Here is a 15194-nt window from a genome sequence, read left to right as displayed (position 1 = left end):
CCACCGTAGGCAGACATGGCTCTCAAGAGAAGACAGGCTATGTGCACACTGCCCACAAAACGAGGTGGAAACTGAGCTGCACTTCCTAACCTCCTGTCCAATGTATTACCATATTAGAGAGACATATTTCCCTCAGATGACACAGATCCACAAAGAATTCGAAAACAAAATACAATTTTGATAAACTCCCATATCCACTGGGTGAAATTCCACAGTGTGCCGTCACAGCAGCAAGATGTGTGACCTGTTGCCACGAGAAAAGGGCAACCAGTGAAGAACAAACACCATTGTAAATACAACCCATATTTATGTTGATTTATTTTCCCTTGTGTTCTTTAACCATTTGAACATCGTTACAACACCGTATATGGACATAATATGACATTTGAAATGTGAGTGTAATGTTTATCGTTCATTTTTTCCTCACTTTTATTTATTATCTATTTCATTTTATTTTGTAAACATATGTTTCACACGCCAATAAAGCCCTTTGAATTCAATTGAAATTGAGAGAGGAGCCATATGGCCGATCAGTGAATCACCATTCACACCCTTCTATCCAGCAGGAAGGCACAGCTCTACACAGTTACCGTGGCGCCGATCTGTCCAACAACACTTTAAATAACCAATTAATTAAAAAGGTAAACACAACATCAAAACGATGCTGAAAGGAACTAAAGCCTCATTAATGTTAGTTTATTGAATGAGGCATCTCATTATATTTTATTATTTGAATCAAACACTGTCTCCTAATACAACACTGTCTCCCAATACAACACTGTCTCCTAATACAACACTGTCTCCTAATACAACACTGTCTCCCAATACAACACTGTCTCCTAATACAACACTGTCTCCTAATACAACACTGTCTCCTAATACTGTCTCCCAATACAACACTGTCTCCCAATACAACACTGTCTCCTAATACTGTCTCCCAATACAACACTGTCTCCTAATACTGTCTCCCAATACAACACTGTCTCCTAATACAACACTGTCTCCTAATACTGTCTCCCAATACAACACTGTCTCCTAATACAACACTGTCTCCTAATACAACACTGTCTCCTAATACAACACTGTCTCCCAATACAACACTGTCTCCTAATACTGTCTCCCAATACAACACTGTCTCCCAATACAACACTGTCTCCTAATACTGTCTCCCAATACAACACTGTCTCACAATACAACACTGTCTCACAATACAACACTGTCTCACAATACAACACTGTCTCACAATACAACACTGTCTCACAATACAACACTGTCTCCCAATACAACAATGTCTCCCAATACAACACTGTCTCCCAATACAACACTGTCTCCCAATACAACACTGTCTCCTAATACTGTCTCCCAATACAACACTGTCTCCCAATACAACACTGTCTCCTAATACAACACTGTCTCCCAATACAACACTGTCTCCTAATACAACACTGTCTCCCAATACAACACTGTCTCCCAATACAACACTGTCTCCCAATACAACACTGTCTCCCAATACAACAATGTCTCCCAATACAACACTGTCTCCCAATACAACACTGTCTCCCAATACAACACTGTCTCCCAATACAACACTGTCTCCTAATACAACACTGTCTCCTAATACAACACTGTCTCCCAATACAACACTGTCTCCTAATACAACACTGTCTCCTAATACAACACTGTCTCCCAATACAACACTGTCTCCCAATACAACACCCAATACAACACTGTCTCCCAATACAACACAACACTGTCTCCTAATACTGTCTCCCAATACAACACTGTCTCCTAATACAACACTGTCTCCCAATACAACACTGTCTCCCAATACAACACTGTCTCCCAATACAACACTGTCTCCCAATACAACACTGTCTCCCAATACAACACTGTCTCCCAATACAACACTGTCTCCTAATACTGTCTCCCAATACAACACTGTCTCCCAATACAACACTCTCTCCCAATACAACACTGTCTCCCAATACTGTCTCCCAATACTGTCTCCCAATACAACACTGTCTCCTAATACAACACTGTCTCCCAATACAACACTGTCTCCCAATACATCACCCAATACAACACTGTCTCCTAATACAACACTGTCTCCAATACAACACTGTCTCCCAATACAACGCTGTCTCCCAATACAACACTGTCTCCCAATTCAACACCCAATACAACACTGTCTCCCAATTCAACACCCAATACAACACTGTCTCCCAATACAACACCCAATACAACACTGCCTCCCAATACAACACTGTTGATGCAACCTTGGTTCCACAGTAAAGGCACAAAACCTCTTTCCTCAAACCATTAGACACGGTTAGTGAAAGGTTTTTTCAGTGTTCACGGAGGCAGAACGGACTCCCCTTGCATCCCAAATGGCATCCCATTCCCTAGGTAGTACACCACTTTTGACCAGAGCCCTATAGGGATTTAGGGTACCATTTGGGATGCCCTGCTCTGACACGGACGTAAACAACAAAGCTAGCTACCCGGCCATGCTGATTAGACTACAGAGCAGAGCCGCACCGTCCCATTCCCCCGTTCCTCAAGGTCATGGATTCGGCCCCGGTTAAATTGCGTCTGAGATAGCCTCCGCCTGTATTTTGTTTAGACTGTCACGCTGCGTCTTCCATTCATTTTCTTCCTGTCATCGCCCCGAACCGGTCATCATGTTTAATTGGTAAATAAAATGAAATAATATCACTCTCGTGAGATATAACACATGGTCCTATCAATAGGCATACTCAATCTATGCTCAGTATAAAGTACTGGATTTTTAAGTCCCATCAGTTTAAGTGTGTGTTTCAGAGTGTGTTTCTCTGTGTGTGTGTGTGTGTGTGTGTGTGTGTGTGTGTGTGTGTGTGTGTGTGTGTGTGTGTGTGTGTGTGTGTGCTAAAGCTATACGGATCGGAGCATTGCTGTTTTCACCGACAACATGATAAATAAAACCTGACTGGTTGATTGATGAACATTCTTAGCCAACCCTGCTAGTGGAAGGAAGGAGAGAAGGAGGGAAGGAGAGGAAGAGAGAAGGAGGGAAGGAGAGAAGGAGGGAAGGAGGGATGGAGAGGAGGAGAGAAGGAGAGAAGGAGGGAAAGAGAGGAAGGAAGAGAGAAGGAGAGAAGGAGGGAAAGAGAGAAAGAGAGGAAGAGAGAAGGAGGGAAGGAGGGAAATAGAGGAAGAGAGGAGAGAAGGAGAGAAGGAGGGAAAGAGAGAAAGAGAGGAGGAGAGAAGGAGGGAAGGAGGGAAAGAGAGGAAGAGAGAAGGAGGGAAAGAGGGAAGGAGATAAAGAGAGGAAGAGAGAAGGAGGGAAGGAGGGAAGGAGAGAAAGAGAGGAAGAGAGAAGGAGAGAAGGAGGGAAATAGGGAAGGAGAGAAAGAGCGGAAGAGAGAAGGAGGGAAGGAGGGAAGGAGAGAAGGAGGGAAGGAGAGGAAGAGAGGAAGAGAGAAGGAGGGAAGGAGAGAAATAGGGAAGGAGAGAAGGAGGGAAGGAGGGAGTGAGAAAAAGGAAGGGAAAGAAAATGAGAAAGGCAGATGGACAATAAAGGAAGGGAAGGAGGTAGAGAGAGAATGTGTGTGTGAGAGGGAGGGAGGGAGGGAGGGAGGGAGAGGGAGAGAGAGAGAGGGAGAGAGAGGGAGGGAGGGAGGGAGGGAGGGAGGGAGGGAGGGAGGGAGGGAGGGAGGGAGAGTGATAAACAGGAGAATAAGGGGGAATGAGGAAGATGTTTTTGTTTTAAAAAAGCCATCCTGTATAAACTACCACCTCACGTCTCTGTTAACCTTCAGAAATACAAGCTATCTGACACGGTCTCAGGGATGGCTAACTCCGTTCCATCTCCACAGAGGTAAATCAATCCATTAGCTACTTTGCACCTTGCTTGCGGAATGGTCTACAGAGGTCAGTGAAATTGTATGAATTGATGCCTCTGACGATTGAATTGATGCCTCTGAGGATTGAATTGATGCCTCTGAGGCAGTTCAAACGGCTGTGAGGACCTTTTTTAAGAAGAATGTGTTTGTTTCTTATGATTTCTTTTTATTTTACTGTGTTTGTGTTTTTTTTGCTGCTTTTTATAAAAGTACAGTATGTGGACACCCCTTCAAATGAGTGGATTCTTCTATTTCAGCCACACCCTTTGCTGACAGGTGTATAAAATCAAGCACACAGCCATCCAATCTCCATAGACAAGCATTGGCAGTAGAATGGCCTTACTGAAGAGCTCAGTGATTTTCAACGTGGCACCGTCATAGGATGCCACCTTTCCAACAAGTCTGTTTGTCAAATTTCTGCCCTGCTAGAGCTGCACCGGTCAACTGTAAGTGCTGTTATTGTGAAGTGGAAACGTCTTGGAGCAACAACGGCTCAGCCCTGAAGTGGCAGTCCACACAAGCTCACAGAACGGCACCGCCGAGTGCTGAAGCGCATAAAAATCGTTGTTGCAACACTCACTACCAAGTTCCAAACTGCCTCTGGAAGCAACGTCAGCATAAGAACTGTTTGTTGGGAGCTTCATGAAATGGGTTTCCATGGCCAAGCAGCCACACACATGCCTAAGATCACCATGTGCAATGCCAACCGCTGGCTGGAGTGGTGTAAAGCTTGCTGCCATTGGACTCTGGAGCAGTGGAAATGCGTTCTCTGGAGTGATGAATCACGCTTCATCATCTGGCAGTCCGACAAACTAATCTGGGTTTGGCGGATGACAGGAGAACGCTACCTGCCCCGATGCAAAGTGCCAACTGTAAAGTTAGGTGGAGGAGGGATAATGGTTTGGGGCTGGTTTTCATAGTTCGGGCCCCTTAGTTCCAGTGAAGGGAAATCTTAATGCTACAGCATACAATGACATTCTAGAGGATTCTGAGCTTCCAACTTTGTGGTAACAGTTTGGGGAAGGACCTTTCCTGTTTCAGCATGACATTGCCCCTGTGCACAAAGTGAGGTCCATGCATAAATGGTTTGTCGATATCAGTGTGGAAGAACTTGACTGGCCTGCACATAGTCCTGACCTTAACCCCATCGAACACCTTTGGGATGAATTGGAAGGCCGACTGCGAGCCAAGCATAATCACCCAACATCAGTGCCTGACCTCACTAATGGTCCTGTGGCTGATTAGAAGCAAGTCCCCACAGCAATGTTCCAACATCTAGTGGAAAGCCTTCCCAGAAGAGTGGAGGCTGTTATAGCAGCAATGTTCCAACATCTAGTGGAAAGCCTTCCCAGAAGAGTGGAGGCTGTTATAGCAGCAAAGTGGGGACCAACTCCATATTGATGCCAATGATTTTGGAATGAAATGTTTGACGAGCAGGTGTCCACATACTTTTGGTCATGTAGTGTATTTTGTATGTTTTGTAACTTTCCCCCAGGTCATTACTGTAAATGAAAATGTATTATCAGTCAACTCACCTGGTAAAATAAGGAATAAATAATAATAATAATATATATATATATATATATATATATATGAATGTGGCTCACCTATCCACTTGTCATTCCCATACCAGGATAGATTGCCTTTAGTACTGTCGAAGTATCCAATCTTCTTATAGCTGCCTCCTGAGCGGGGAGGATAGAGAGGGAGGGAAAGAGAAGGGAGGAGAGAGAGGGAGGTAAAGAGAAGGGAGGAGAGAGAGGGAGGGAAACAGAAGGGAGGAGAGAGAGGGAGGGAAAGAGAAGGGAGGAAAGAGAGGGAGGGAAAGAGATGGGAGGAAAGAGAGGGAGGGAAAGAGAAGGGAGGAAAGAGAGGGAGGGAAAGAGAAGGGAGGAGAGAGAGGGATGGAAACAGAAGGGAGGAGAGAGAGGGAGGGAAACAGAAGGGGGGAGAGAGAGGGAGGGAAAGAGAAGGGGGAGAGAGAGGGAGGGAAAGAGAAGGGAGGAGAGAGAGGGAGGGAAACAGAAGGGAGGAGAGAGAGGGAGGGAAAGAGAAGGGAGGAAAGAGAGGGAGGGAAAGAGAAGGGAGGAGAGAGAGGGAGGGAAGAGAAGGGAGGAGAGAGAGGGAGGGAAAGAGAAGGGAGGAGAGAGAGGGAGGGAAAGAGAAGGGAGGAGAGAGGGAGGGAAAGAGAAGGGAGGAGAGAGAGGGAGGGAAAGAGAAGGGAGGAGAGAGAGGGAGGGAAAGAGAAGGGAGGAGAGAGGGAGGGAAAGAGAAGGGAGGAGAGAGAGGGAGGGAAAGAGAAGGGAGGAGAGAGAGGGAGGGAAAGAGAAGGGGGAGAGAGAGGGAGGGAAAGAAGGGGGAGAGAGAGGAAGGGAAAGAGAAGGGGAGGAGAGAGGGGGAGGGAAAGAGAAGGGGAGGAGAGAGAGATAGAGACATGTTCACCATACTATAAATATACACATTACACATCCTGAAACTCTGATTGAAGGATTCACCTGAACAGTCCACAGTAGAGTAATAATATATACATGTTCCATAATAGCAGATTAATATTCCCTGTGATTCCACTAGATAGGGTATCACAGAGAGGGTATCACAGAGATGGTATTAAAGAGAGGGTATTACAGAGAGGGTATCACAGAGATGGTATCACAGAGAGGGTATCACAGAGAGGGTATCACAGAGAGTGTATCACAGAGAGGGTATCACAGAGAGGGTATCACAGAGAGGGTATCACAGAGAGGGTATCACAGAGAGGGTATTAAAGAGAGGGTATCACAGAGAGGGTATCACAGAGAGGGTATTAAAGAGAGGGTATCACAGAGAGGGTATCACAGAGAGTGTATCACAGAGAGGGTATCACAGAGAGAGTATCACAGAGAGGGTATCACAGAGAGGGTATCACAGAGAGGGTATTAAAGAGAGGGTATCACAGAGAGGGTATCATAGAGAGGGTATCACAGAGATGGTATCACAGAGAGGGTATCACAGAGAGGGTATTAAAGAGAGGGTATCACAGAGAGGGTATCACAGAGAGAGTATCACAGAGAGGGTATCACAGAGAGGGTATCACAGAGAGGGTATCACAGAGAGGGCATCACAGAGAGGGTATCACAGAGAGAGTATCACAGAGAGGGTATCACAGAGAGGGTATTAAAGAGAGGGTATCACAGAGAGGGTATTAAAGAGAGGGTATCACAGAGAGGGTATTAAAGAGAGGGTATCACAGAGAGGGTATTAAAGAGAGGGTATCAGAGAGAGGGTATCACAGAGAGGGTATCACAGAGAGGGTATTAAAGAGAGGGTATCACAGAGAGGGTATCACAGAGAGGGTATCACAGAGAGGGTATTAAAGAGAGGGTATCACAGAGAGGGTATCACAGAGAGAGTATCACAGAGAGGGTATCACAGAGAGGGTATTAAAGAGAGGGTATCACAGAGAGGGTATCACAGAGAGGGTATCACAGAGAGGGTATCACAGAGAGTGTATCACAGAGAGGGTATCACAGAGAGGGTATCACAGAGAGGGTATCACAGAGAGGGTATTAAAGAGAGGGTATCACAGAGAGGGTATCACAGAGAGGGTATTAAAGAGAGGGTATCACAGAGAGGGTATCACAGAGAGTGTATCACAGAGAGGGTATCACAGAGAGGGTATCACAGAGAGGGTATCACAGAGAGGGTATTAAAGAGAGGGTATTACAGAGAGGGTATCACAGAGATGGTATCACAGAGAGGGTATCACAGAGAGGGTATCACAGAGAGTGTATCACAGAGAGGGTATCACAGAGAGGGTATCACAGAGAGGGTATCACAGAGAGGGTATTAAAGAGAGGGTATCACAGAGAGGGTATCACAGAGAGGGTATTAAAGAGAGGGTATCACAGAGAGGGTATCACAGAGAGGGTATCACAGAGAGAGTATCACAGAGAGGGTATCACAGAGAGGGTATCACAGAGAGGGTATCACAGAGAGGGTATTAAAGAGAGGGTATCACAGAGAGGGTATCATAGAGAGGGTATCACAGAGATGGTATCACAGAGAGGGTATCACAGAGAGGGTATTAAAGAGAGGGTATCACAGAGAGGGTATCACAGAGAGAGTATCACAGAGAGGGTATCACAGAGAGGGTATCACAGAGAGGGTATCACAGAGAGGGTATCACAGAGAGGGTATCACAGAGAGAGTATCACAGAGAGGGTATCACAGAGAGGGTATTAAAGAGAGGGTATCACAGAGAGGGTATTAAAGAGAGGGTATCACAGAGAGGGTATTAAAGAGAGGGTATCACAGAGAGGGTATTAAAGAGAGGGTATCACAGAGAGGGTATCACAGAGAGGGTATCACAGAGAGGGTATTAAAGAGAGGGTATCACAGAGAGGGTATCACAGAGAGGGTATCACAGAGAGGGTATTAAAGAGAGGGTATCACAGAGAGGGTATCACAGAGAGAGTATCACAGAGAGGGTATCACAGAGAGGGTATTAAAGAGAGGGTATCACAGAGAGGGTATCACAGAGAGGGTATTAAAGAGAGGGTATTAAAGAGAGGGTATCACAGAGAGGGTATTAAAGAGAGGGTATCACAGAGAGGGTATCACAGAGAGAGTATCACAGAGAGGGTATCACAGAGAGGGTATTAAAGAGAGGGTATCACAGAGAGGGTATCACAGAGAGGGTATCACAGAGATGGTATCACAGAGAGGGTATCACAGAGAGGGTATTAAAGAGAGGGTATCACAGAGAGGGTATCACAGAGAGAGTATCACAGAGAGGGTATCACAGAGAGGGTATCACAAAGAGGGTATTAAAGCCTGTCAGTCTACAGTAGAGTAATAATATGTACATGTTCCATAATAGATGGTATCAGCTGTTCATTAGAAATAATTACTCCACTCCACACACACACACACACACACACACACACACACACACACACACACACACACACACACACACACACACACACACACACACACACACACACTGCACGGTATATCGGTACCACTGTAACATGGTACCAAAACGTCAAGATACCAACATTTTAGAATACCGTAGAACCGTTTCATTCCATACTACCGTCTTCTCCCAGCCCTACCGATCTATAAAGATACTACCGTCTTCTCCCAGCCCTACCGATCTATAAAGATACTACCGTCTTCTCCCAGCCCTACCGATCTATAAAGATAATACCGTCTTCTCCCAGCCCTACCGATCTATAAAGAATTTGCAGACGCCTGTTATAAAAAGCTCATAAAAGTCACAGTTTTGTTTTGTAAAATCCAACTGAATTGGATTTTTGTCTCTTGTATGAGCAGGTCTAATAATATCCCCTTCACTTTCATGCTCATATCACCTGTGGCAGCTGTACTCATCCAGCCTCGTCCCCTACCAGCCGTCATGGGCTGTGCTCACTAGCATGTGGTAAATTGCTGCGTTCCGCTTCGGGACACCCAGAGTGGCTCGCTTGTGGGTGTGCTGGCAGCATATAGCAGCAGCAGCATATAGCAGCAGCAGCATATAGCAGCATATAGCAGCATATAGCAGCAGCAGCATATAGCAGCAGCAGCATATAGCAGCATATAGCAGCATATAGCAGCATATAGCAGCATATAGCAGCAGCAGCATATAGCAGCATATAGCAGCATATAGCAGCATATAGCAGCATATAGCAGCATATAGCAGCATATAGCAGCATATAGCAGCATATAGCAGCAGCAGCATATAGCAGCATATAGCAGCATATAGCAGCATATAGCAGCATATAGCAGCAGCAGCATATAGCAGCAGCAGCATATAGCAGCATATAGCAGCATATAGCAGCATATAGCAGCATATAGCAGCATATAGCAGCAGCAGCATATAGCAGCATATAGCAGCATATAGCAGCATATAGCAGCATATAGCAGCATATAGCAGCAGCAGCATATAGCAGCATATAGCAGCATATAGCAGCATATAGCAGCATATAGCAGCATATAGCAGCATATAGCAGCATATAGCAGCATATAGCAGCAGCAGCATATAGCAGCATATAGCAGCATATAGCAGCATATAGCAGCATATAGCAGCAGCAGCATATAGCAGCATATAGCAGCATATAGCAGCATATAGCAGCATATAGCAGCAGCAGCATATAGCAGCAGCAGCATATAGCAGCAGCAGCATCAATAATTCAGCAAAGCAAGTTTTTATTGAAGGTCTGGTTATTAAATGGGTACATAGTTTAATCCATTCTCCAGTTCATTAATTTATTCACAGGTAAATAGTAAACTGATCTAAACTGATTTGGTGCCAAACTTTTCTGCCCTGTTTCCAATCAGACACATGGCTGGGAGAACATATTCAACTAAGTAAATACATTTCGAAAATATATATGTATATATATATATATATATATATATATATATATATATATATTATTCGCTAACTAGCTATGGTACAGGCTGACTCAAATGAGCTGCTAACGTAGCTAGGTAGCTATCTAGCCAACTTAACAGACTGTATAGCTAGCTATCTAGCCAACTTAACATACTGTATAGCTAGCTATCTAGCCAACTTAACATACTGTATAGCTAGCTATCTAGCCAACTTAACAGACTGTATAGCTAGCTCGCTAAGTGAATTAAATATCACCAGCTACCTAACTTCATATTAGCTAGCTATCTTGATGTATTTATTGTTGTAAAAAACAAACTCCAAATGCATTTGTAGGTAGCTAGCTAACTGCCATGGAGGAGGGTGAAACGATAGCAGCTGTCAAAGTGAGAGATTCGGCTATTCCGGATAGGGCAGGTACTTTTGTATAGTTCCAGGCCCTAGAAGTGAGGACGGAGAAAATAGTAACATAATATTCAGTGCCATCTAATTTGAGTATAGTGAAGTCTGTTTCTTGTTATGTTTCCCTGTGTTTTCTCGGATACACAGAGCTGTGAAAGCCTTTCTGCAGATGATGAGGTCCCAACGACGAGCAGTGGTTCTCAGTCCTGGGGGACTCAAAGGGTACACTTAGCACTACACGGCTGATTCAAATGATCACTTAGCACTACACGGCTGATTCAAATGATCACTTAGCACTACACGGCTGATTCAAATGATCACTTAGCACTACACGGCTGATTCAAATGATCACTTAGCACTACACGGCTGATTCAAATGATCACTTAGCACTACACAGCTGATTCAAATGATCTCTTAGCACTACACGGCTGATTCAAATGATCTCTTAGCACTACACGGCTGATTCAAATGATCTCTTAGCACTACACGGCTGATTCAAATGATCACTTAGCACTACACGGCTGATTCAAATGATCACTTATGTCATGACGTTGCCCTCTTTGGGTACAGCGAGCACTATCCCCCGCTCTCTGCTTCTACAACCAGACTACTGTGGTCAGAGAGAGGTCGTAAATTCCTGAGGAGAAGACCCTGCCTCATGGCCACACAGTATAAGAGACAGAGTGAATTTTCATAGAGAACTAAGGAATTTCTTCCACCTCGCAGAACTTGAGGTCCGAACAAATTTCATGTTCCGGAGAAGGTATAAAAGATCGGTGAAGAATCCAGCTACGAACTGGTCCGTTTGTTACAACTTGGGGAAGCTCATGGGAGACGGTGTGGCCACATTACCATAACGCTGTTTATATAATAGCCTCAGATATGAGGATTACATCTAATTGTTGTATAAGATGAATGAGTGAGCATGATACTGTTTGTAAAATTGTGTAATGTGATTTTGGACTGTTTAATGAAGGAAACTCCAATTCCCTTTTGAGTTTAACTAAATCCGAGGACCGCCCATGAGCCAGTTAGGGTCAGGCATCCTGGGACAGCCTCTTTTCTGCAATTCCGAATAAAACCCAACTTTGAGAAATTCTCAAGCAGACCATGTTTCTCTCAATCACGGTAGTACAAAGGTTGCAGACCATTGCTGAATCTTTTAACCATACCACGTGGTTAAACTCTTAGACTATCGATACCGACAGAATAAGAACAAGTCTTTGATATTGATTACTAGTCTGCAGCTAGGAATTCGGTATCATTGAACGCGAAGAAAGACAACCGCTGAAACATCCATTCTACAACAACATGAATGAATGTCGCTCTGAACTATCCCCTCTAACCACGAGAGGGAGAGAGAGGGAGAGAGACGGACAATTCTACAAAAGAAACAACATTTCAACAGCGATCAAGACGACACACTGAGCGTAAATATATATATATTTATAGCAATTGTTCCCGAATGAGTGAGCGTTCATGTGCAAAGGATTAGCATTTCAATTGTTATAATTATCAACTCTGTAGTGACTTCTAGGTCGACCCCCAATTGTTATAATTATCAACTCTGTCGTGAATTCTAGGTCGACCCCCAATTGTTATAATTATCAACTCTGTAGTGACTTCTCAGCTGACCTCCACTCCCCATTTTGTCCACCAAGCCGCCATGCCGGTTTAGTCCACTAGGGGCACATTCCCTTATCATTTCTTGTAACCATATTGACTTTGTTTGTTTATGCATTTCTGTGAATTACTTAGCTGGTAATAAATAAATTATTTAAGACCATTGATGTATGGATGACTCATGGTGAAGACTGTGTTCGTGCAGATAACCAACAATTTACGACGTTAGTGAGGTAAAGTAAATAATTAATTAATCAGAAGACTATTTGATCAGATATAAAATATCTGAAAAGTTATATTAGGAAATTATAACTTTGTAATCTGAATATTTTCCTTGGTGCCCCGACTTCCTAGTTAATTACAGTTACATGATTAATCAGTTTGATCGCGTAATACTAATTACAGAGAATCTTTGATAAAAAATAAGTCTTCAATTGAATGATAGTAAAGACACGACACTTAGCACTACCCAGCTGATTCAAATGATCACTTAGCACTACACGGCTGATTCAAATGATCACTTAGCACTACACGGCTGATTCAAATGAACACTTAGCACTACACGGCTGATTCAAATGATCACTTAGCACTACACGGCTGATTCAAATGATCACTTAGCACTACACAGCTGATTCAAATGATCACGTCATCAACAAGCTTTAAGTGGTATTTATGTATTCCTTTGCGATGCTATCCTTGATATGATCATGTTATTGTCACATTCACATGTATCATTCTATCTATCTATCTATCTATCTATCTATTCAATGTTATCATGATTTGTTATAAGAGATATACTTTAGTAAATCTACAATGACCTGGTGATGTAGAAGTCTAATAATTACATTATCTTCCATTTTCCTACAGATACAACTGGAGATTCCTTCAAAATGATTGGCTACAGTTAAGGTATAGGGATCTGCACGGTTGGGTGCATTGTCGCAGGTGTGACCAGGGCCATCTGGAACTGCCTAGTGGGGGGAATTCAGGCGTGTATGAAGGCTACCTTTGTCCTGCATAACTTCATGAGGATGGCACACGAGGACCAGGAGGGGGACCTGCAGCTCTCCGCCGCGTGCCAGAAGAGAGGCCTGCTGCTCGGCAGGATGTTACACGGATGCGGGCCAACAACGCAGCACGGGAGGCAATCCGTGTGCGGGAGATCTTCACCTCCTACGTCTTCGAAGAGGGTGATGTTCCCTGACAACACCTTGTTCCATAGACTACACTATGCACAACCAAAAGCTCTTTTAAGAGTCATCCACATTGTAATAAGAATATTCTTCCATTTACATGTACTTAGCTATGTCAACTGCAATTATTCAATTCCCCATTTTTCTCCCTTTGATTTCTACTTCTCAGGTGAGGGAGCTGTTCAGGTAAGGGTGATGTCAGCGCATAAACAAAACAGGCTGTTTTAAGTGTCACCCATATTGAACAAATGTAGAACAATTAAAGACCTTGGTAGCCTAGTAACCAGCAGGTAGCCTAGTAACCAGCAGGTAGCCTAGTAACCAGCAGGTAGCCTAGTAACCAGCAGCTAGCCTAGTGGTTAGAGCGTTGGGCCAGTAACCAGCAGGTAGCCTAGTAACCAGCAGGTAGCCTAGTAACCAGCAGGTAGCCTAGTAACCAGCAGCTAGCCTAGTGGTTAGAGCGTTGGGCCAATAACCAGCAAGTAGTCTAGTGGTTAGAGTGTTGGACTAGTAACCAGCAGGTAGTCTAGTGGTTAGAGTGTTGGACTAGTAACCAGCAGGTAGCCTAGTGGTTAGAGTGTTGGACTAGTAACCAGCAGGTAGCCTAGTGGTTAGAGGATGGACCAGTAACCAGCAGGTAGTCTAGTGGTTAGAGGATGGACCAGTAACCAGCAGGTAGCCTAGTGGTTAGAGGATGGACCAGTAACCAGCAGCTAGCCTAGTGGTTAGAGTGTTGGACTAGTAACCAGCAGCTAGCCTAGTGATTAGAGCGTTGGACTAGTAACCAGCAGGTAGCCTAGTGGTTAGAGTGTTGGACTAGTAACCAGCAGGTAGTCTAGTGGTTAGAGTGTTGGACTAGTAACCAGCAGGTAGTCTAGTGGTTAGAGCGTTGGACTAGTAACCAGCAGCTAGCCTAGTGGTTAGAGCGTTGGGCTAGTAACCAGCAGGTAGTCTAGTGGTTAGAGCGTTGGACTAGTAACCAGCAGGTAGCCTAGTGGTTAGAGCGTTGGACTAGTAACCAGCAGGTAGTCTAGTGGTTAGAGCGTTGGGCCAGTAACCAGCAGGTAGCCTATTGGTTAGAGCGTTGGGCCAGTAACCAGCAGGTAGCCTAGTGGTTAGAGTGTTGGACTAGTAACCAGCAGGTAGCCTAGTGGTTAGAGCGTTGGACTAGTAACCAGCAGGTAGCCTAGTGGTTAGAGCGTTGGGCCAATAACCAGCAAGTAGTCTAGTGGTTAGAGCGTTGGACTAGTAACCAGCAGGTAGCCTAGTGGTTAGAGCGTTGGGCCAATAACCAGCAGCTAGCCTAGTGGTTAGAGCGTTGGGCTAGTAACCAGCAGGTAGTCTAGTGGTTAGAGCGTTGGACTAGTAATCGAAAGGTAGCCTAGTGGTTAGAGCGTTGGGCTAGTAACCAGCAGGTAGCCTAGTGGTTAGAGCGTTGGGCTAGTAACCAGCAGGTAGTCTAGTGGTTAGAGCGTTGGGCTAGTAACCAGCAGGTAGCCTAGTGGTTAGAGCGTTAGCATTATTTCTATAACTATGCTATATTGTTTGTCCGTGTATTTTTTTTGCAGTATAAAGTACTCTGGAGCTGCTGAGTGTGGAAACTAGGTAAAGACACACACACACACACACACAGATTGCTGTTGAACAATGTCTGTTTAAATACCTTATTTTCTCAATAACAGTCTCTCTCTTTCACTTCATCCTTCTCTCCCTTCTACT

The 15194-nt window shown here is 44.4% G+C and overlaps 1 pseudogene; it reads right to left on the bottom strand.

The window, feature by feature from the left end:
* Window positions 1-15194, bottom strand: part of LOC139372768 (gamma-aminobutyric acid type B receptor subunit 1-like) — a 274428-nt pseudogene that overhangs the window by 57321 nt on the left and 201913 nt on the right.

Source organism: Oncorhynchus clarkii, chromosome 18 (assembly GCF_045791955.1).
Source record: "Oncorhynchus clarkii lewisi isolate Uvic-CL-2024 chromosome 18, UVic_Ocla_1.0, whole genome shotgun sequence".
NCBI classification, from domain to species: Eukaryota; Metazoa; Chordata; class Actinopteri; order Salmoniformes; family Salmonidae; genus Oncorhynchus; species Oncorhynchus clarkii.
Note: the sequence above shows the minus strand (reverse complement) of the source record. Positions and strands in the feature narration are given on the sequence as shown.